The sequence below is a fragment of the Trichechus manatus genome, unplaced genomic scaffold, assembly GCF_000243295.1.
Source record: "Trichechus manatus latirostris isolate Lorelei unplaced genomic scaffold, TriManLat1.0 scaffold00177, whole genome shotgun sequence".
In the NCBI taxonomy this organism is placed as follows: Eukaryota; Metazoa; Chordata; class Mammalia; order Sirenia; family Trichechidae; genus Trichechus; species Trichechus manatus.
Genome location: NW_004444113.1, coordinates 1,471,631 through 1,478,752, shown reverse-complemented (window position 1 = coordinate 1,478,752; position 7,122 = coordinate 1,471,631).

Sequence of the window (7,122 nt, the reverse complement as noted above, 5' to 3'; positions counted from 1 at the left end):
TGATTTTCCTATATGTTGTAAATCCTACCTCTATAATGTTAATCAGGCAGGAATAGAGGCAGTTATGTTAATGAGGCAGGACTCAATCTACAAGATTAGTTGTGTCTTGAGTCAATCTCTTTTGAGATATAAAAGAGAAAATCAAGCAGAGAGCAGAGGGACCTCATGCCACCAAGAAAGCAGTGCCTGGAGCAGAGTGCATCCTTTGGACCCGGGGTTCCTGTGCTGAGAAGCTCCTAGACCAGAGGAAGATTGATGACAAGGACCTTTCCCCAGAATCGACAGAGAGAGAAAGCTACCCTTAGAGCTGGTGCCCTGAACTTGAAATTTTAGCCTCCTAGACTCTGAGAGAATAAACTGTTTGTTAAAGCCATCCACTTGTGGTATTTCTGTTACTACAGCACTAGATAAGTAAGACAGCGGCCAAGCGCTTAACCATTTGCAGCACGTGGGGTTGCCCATGAGTCCGAGTTGACTCAATGACAACTGGTTGGTGGGCCTCAGGTATTGTGAGCCCTGGTTTCCAGCCAAAGGTACAGCAGGCAGGGCAGCCTCCAAGCCACTCTCATTCCAGTCCTGCTGGGATTTGCAAACTGGGGTGTATTATTTTCCTGTAGCTGCTGTAAGAAATTACTGTGAACTTGGTGGCTTAAGACAACACAGATTTATTCTCTTACAGTCCTGGAGGTCGGAAGTCTGAAATGAGTGTTACCAGGCTAAAGTTAGGATGTCAGCAGGGCTAGCTCCTCTGGATGCTCTAGAGGACAATATGTTTCCTTTGCTTTTCCAGCATCCAGAGGCTGCCCATGGAGCCCTGGTGGCACAATGGTTAAGAGTTTGGCTGCTGACCAAAAGGTCGGCAGTTCGAATCCACCACGCACTCCTAGGAAACCCTATGGGGCAGTTCTACTCTGTCCTGTAGGGTCGCTATGAGTCAGAATCGACTTGATGGCAACGGGTTTGGTTTGGGCCATATAAGGTAACGTATTCACAGATTTTGGGGCTCAGGACAAGGATCTATTTGGGGCCATTACTCAGCACATGGGGCAGACATGGTGGGTACACAAATCCTCAGAATAAACACAGGACATCTTTCTGGGGTGTTTGTTTTCATCAAAGACTTCTGGTATAAAAATTACATTTTAATATTGAAACAAATCTAGGTATATAACAGAGTAAATACAAAATTCACATGGCTATTTTTAAAAACATTTTATTTTATTGAGGTAAAATACATACAACAAAGCATTTGTCATTTAAACTGTTTTCAAATGTATATTTCAGTGGCACACGTCACATTCACCATGCTATGCAACCCTCCCCGCTACCTATTTCCAGAAGTTTCTCATCACCAAGGGCAGAAACTCAGTGCCCTTGAGCAGTAACTGCCCACTCCCGTCCTCCAGGCCCCTGAAAACCACTAATAAACTGTTGTCTCTATGCACTGCCTAGTCTACATATTTCATGTAAGTAGGATTATATTTGTCCTTTTAAAACATAATTTTTTTATTGTTGTGCTTTAAGTGAAAATTTACAATTCAAGTTAGTCTCTCATACAAAAATTTACACACACATTGTTTTGTGACCCTTGTTGCACTCCCTATACTGTGACAGCACACTCCTCCTTTCCGCCCAGATTTCCCGCGTCCATTCAACCAGCTCCTGACCTTCTCTGCCTTCTCATCTCGCCTCTGGACAGAAGCTGCCCATTTAGTCTCATGTATCCACCTGAGCTAAGAAGCACACACTGTTCGCGAGTATCATTTTATGTCCCATAATCCAGTCTTAAAACATAAATTTTTATAGAAAATTTCAATTTTTTTAAAAAGCACTAACAATAGCACAATTAAATCCTATGTAACCATCACGTAACTTCAATAATTTTCAAGTCACCTGTACCAAGTCATCTTGTTTCTTCTGTACTCCCATACGCTCCCCCATCCTGGCTTGCTGTGAAGTAAATTCTAAAGATATCATTTCATCCATAAATATTTCAGTATGTATGTCTGAAAAAAGACGAAAAGAAAAACCACAATACCCTTAAAAACCAGTTGCTGTGGAGTTGACTCAGACTCACGGCAACCCCACGTGTGTCAGAGTGGAACTGTGCTCCATACGGTTTTCAGTGGCTGAGTTTTCAGAAATAGATCACCAGGCTTTTCTTCCTCTGGGTGCACTCGAACCTCCAACCTTTTGATTAGCAGCTGAGTGCATTAACAGTTTGCACCACCCAGGAACTCGACAATACCAATTGCCCAACTACAAGTTAAACATAAGTATTTAATTTTTCCAAAACACACAGCCTGTGGTCAAATTTTCCTTTTGTCTCACAGTTTATAAAAATAGTTTATTTGTTCAAATCAGGATCCAAATAAAGTCCATGTGTTGCAATTTGTTGATACAATTCTAAGTCTTGTTAACTTTAGAGGCTTCCCACCCCTCCTACTCTCATTTTTTAAAACTTGGATCTGTTGAAGAAATAGGTGGTTGGCTCTGAAGAGTATGTCAGCTGGATCCCATGGTGGTGGTAGTCCGGTCACCCTATCCCCTGTATTTCCCAGGAAGGGAATTCCATCCGGAGGCTGGATCAGATTTAAGTTCATTTTTTTATTTTTTGAAAGAAGACTTCCTAGGTGGTGATGTCCTTCCTCTGATGGCACATACGTTCTGGATGTCTTTCCTTTCATGCGGTGACCAGCCACTGATGACCATGGATGAGATCCTTGAATTCACTGAGGGTTGCAAAAATGGTGAAATTCTTATTCCACCACTTCTCTTCATTCATTAGCTGCTATCCTTCTAAAAAGAAACATCTTTCCCTCATGAACTATTTGATTACCTGGGGGTAGAGTTCATACAAGAAAAGATGGTATAAATGCTTGATTTATTCTTTTTTTTTTTGGCCAGTTTTCAAAATATAATGATTTGATTTTCTAGCAATCTCCAGCAGTAGCAATGAGAGTTTTTTTTTTTTAATCATTATGAACTTGTGAATTTAAAACCATTTGATGTGTTTCAATCCATTGCAGTTATTATCTTTACTGATGCTCAGATTGCCATGAGGTCCTCTTCATGCTAAGTACTGTCTTAGGGTTCTCTAGAGAAACAGAACCGGTGATGAATATATATACATTATATATTACGTATATATTATATATACATACGTATATATATATATAGAGAGAGAGAGATGGGAGAAAGCTGTGGCAGTCTACTTTCATAAAGATTTACAGCCTTGGAAACCCTGTGAGGCAGTTCTACTTTGTCCTATAGGGTCACTATCAGTTGGAAGTGACTCGACGGCAGTGGGTTTTTGAAAGAGAGAGAGAGGTATTAATTTTAAGAAATTGACTCATGTGATTGTGGGGGACTGGTAAGTCCCAAATCTGTATGTCAGGTGACAGGACGGCAATTCCTCAGTCTTATGTCCCCAAATCCGTAAGTGAAACAATGGCAAGAGAAGAGCGAAGGAGCTCTGGAAGCAGACTACACTAGTGAAAATTCCCTTTTTGCTCTCAAGGGCTTCAATGATTGGGTGAAGCTCACCCACCTTATGGAGGATAATCTGCTTTCCTTAAGGCCAACTGATTCAATCACACGTAACTACTTCATAACAGCAACTAGACTAGTGTTTTACCAAACAATTAGGAACCTAGCCCAGCTGATATATAAAATGAACCACCGCAGGTACATTAATGGTTCTTGAATGGTTTCCTGGAATGACAAGATGTTCCAGGCTCATTTTGTGCCTTTCTTGCCCCAGGCTATTTCTCAACCATCTCTCCAAGGAGCCCTGGTTCCTTTTAGCGGGAAATGGTATTTAGAGCTCACAGCTGGGTGCCATCTTGTTGTGAGTTGCCATGGAGTCAGCTCTGACTCTTTGCGACCCCACCTATAACAGAACGAAATGCTACCCAGTCTTGTACCATCCCCACAGTCCTCACCATCACAGCTGGGTGCTCAGGTGCTTATTGCTACTGGGTCGGTTACAATGTTTAGGTCTATTCAATGTAGAGAGCTAGGAAATATATACATGTATCTTTAAGATACAAAACAGAAGTTCATGCTGATACTTCCAATTCAAAATCACAACCACAGAGTTTTTATTCAACCTTATCTTTCCTGTCTGCTCTGAGGGAGAAAGATGTGGGGGTCTGCTTCCATTAAGATTTACAACCTTGGAAACGCTATCGGGCAGTTCTACTGTGTCCTATAGGGTTGCTGTGAGTCAGAATTGACTCGATGGCAACGGGCTGTCTTTCTTATTTGTATCTCTTTTCACCAATACTTAAAATTCCATTCTCAGTGATACTAACACAATTACTCAGTATAAAATAAACACACACACACAGCTTTAAAATAACAATATCAATATCAACAATGACAATATGATTACTGAAGATGGTTTAAGATCTTTTTTTTCTTTTTGGCAGTTTTTTTTTTGGGGGGAGGGGGTCCTTAGGGTATATTCCACCGGATATGTATAGTCAAGATTATGTTTTAGAGCCACTTGACATCGTTCTGTCTGGGATATGCCACCCACTAGATACAGACAATATTTTGATATTTAAGGATTTTTTAAAATTTAGTTTTGTTTTATAATTATGAAAAATATTTACATGATTCCAAGTTCAAATATACAAAATGAGACATATTTATAGATCTCTAACTTCTCTTCCTCTCTTCTTTTCCTGCTCTCTCCCCTTAAATAAACACTTTAAAAAAGTTTTTGGTTTATCCTTCAATTTTTACAAATATAAGTAATACACACGTATATGCATACCTTCTGCCTCTCCTTTTTTGTATATGTGTAGTAGCAAACTATATACATATATAGACTTCTACTTTTTCCTCTTGTTTTCTTCACTTAACAATTTATTCTGGAGATTCCTCCAGATGCCTAACAAGTAAAATTTTGCTGAAGATCATTCAAAAGCGGTTGCAGCAGTACATCGACAGGGAACTACCAGAAATTCAAGTTGGATTCAGAAAGAGGATGTGGAATGAGGGATATCATTACCGATGTCAGCTGGATCCTGGCTGAAAGCAGAGAATACCAGAAAGATATTTACCTGGGTTTTATTGACTATGCAAGGGCATTCAATTGTGTGGATCCTAACAAATTATGGATAACATTGTGAAGAATTGTGCTTATGAGGAACCCGTACATAGACCAAGAGGCAGTCGGTCAAACAGAACAAGGGGATACTGTGTGGTTTAAAGTCAGGAAAGGCGTGTGTCAGGGTTGTATCCTTTCACCATACCTATTCAATCTGTATGCTGAGCAAATAACCCGAGAAACTGGAGTATATGAAGAAGAACGTGGCATCAGGATTGGAGGAAGACTCATTAACAACCTGTGATGTGCAAATGAGACAACCTTGTTCCCTGAAAGTGAAGAGGACCTGGAATCACCTACTGGTGAAGATCAAAGACCACAGCCTTCAGTACGGATGACACCTCAACATAAACAAAACAAAAATCCTCACCACTAGACCTATAAGCAACATCATGATAAACAGAGAATAGATTGAAATTGTCAAGGATTGCATTTTACTTGGATCCACAATCAGCACCCGTGGAAGCAGCAGTCAAGAAATCAAATGACTCATTGCATTGGGCAAATCTGCTGCAAAAGACCTCTTTAAGGTGTTAAAACGCAAAGATGTCACTTTGAGGACTAAGGTGGGCCTGACCCAGGCCATTGTGTTTTCAGTCTTCTCACGTGCATGTGAAAGCTGGACAATGAATAAGGAAGATACATTAAATAGGAGAGGGAAACTGACGATTAAAAGAACATCCTGCTCTGAGGGTATTTTAGAGGGTGAGGCCTATTCCCGTAGTCATTGTTTCACCCGGGAACCCAGGTATAAACATCCAACCACTCTTTTCCCACAGCACCCTTGCTGCCCCTGAGGAGGGCCCTGGTTGTGGCAGGAGTCCCTGGGGGCTGAATGCACAGCATGACATTCTCTAGCTGTCAACTGGTCGGGGAAGGCAGCCTTGGGTGCCATTTGGCTCTTAAAAATATATCTACGTGTAGGATCCTCTGTGCAATGCCCAATGGTCCTCAAATGCAGTTGCAATCAGCTCTCTGAATCCTCAAGGGGTCAGCAGACTGACTGCCGCGGCCATAATCACATCCTACCTTCTTTCTTATGTGTAAGTCTAAGGAAATGCATGCAATTAAAATCTAGTCCCCAATCAATCGTGATCAAGAGCCACTAACTGGCGATTTTCCTCGATTGCCAAAGCACTTTTAAAAAGCCCTGATTTGCCCAGCAACATGATTAGGGTCTCGTTCATTTTCTGCTCTTCTTGTGACCTCTGTCCCCTTCTTGTTCCCTCTCTCCTGGCGCTGGCCGTTGATATTAAATTGTTGTTGTTCTCAGTTGCTCTTGAGTCCACGCTGACTCACGGTGAGCCCGTGTGTGTAGAGTGCAATAGCTCCACAGAGTTTTCAAGGCTGCGAACTTTAGGAAGCAAATCGCCAGGCCTGTCTTCCGAGGCACCTCTGAGGGGGTTCATACTGCCAAACTTTCAGCTAGTAGTCGAGCATTTAACCATTTGTGCCCAGGGACTCTGATATTAAATTGACTAACATTTATTTGTTATTTACTCTAAGACTTTGAAGGAAGCCAGAAATGAGGGTTGAATCAATTAATCTGAGTAACTGATAGATTGAGCAATAAAGACCACAGGATGTAATACAAATGGGCCATGATTTTATTTTTTGCTTCCCACTATCCCTTTAGACTACCACCCATTTGTTACTTTGCTGTACTGTGATGGCTTGTGTGTTGCTGTGATGATGGGAGCTATGGAACTGGTATTTACAAAAACCAGCAGTGTCACCAATGGTGGATAGGTTTCAGCGGAGCTTCCAGACTAAGATAGACTAGGAAGAAAGGCCTGGCAATATGCTTCCAAAAATTAGCCAATGAAATCCCTATGGATCACAACAGTCAGTGGGGATGGAGCGGGACTGGGCAGCATTTTTTTCTGTTGTGCATGAGATTGCCGTGAGTTGGGGGCGACTCAAAGGCAGCTAACAGCTAACAACAAGACCAACAATTGTGAAGGTCTAGGTGAGCGGCTGGTAATTTAGTCTGAGGTCTGTAT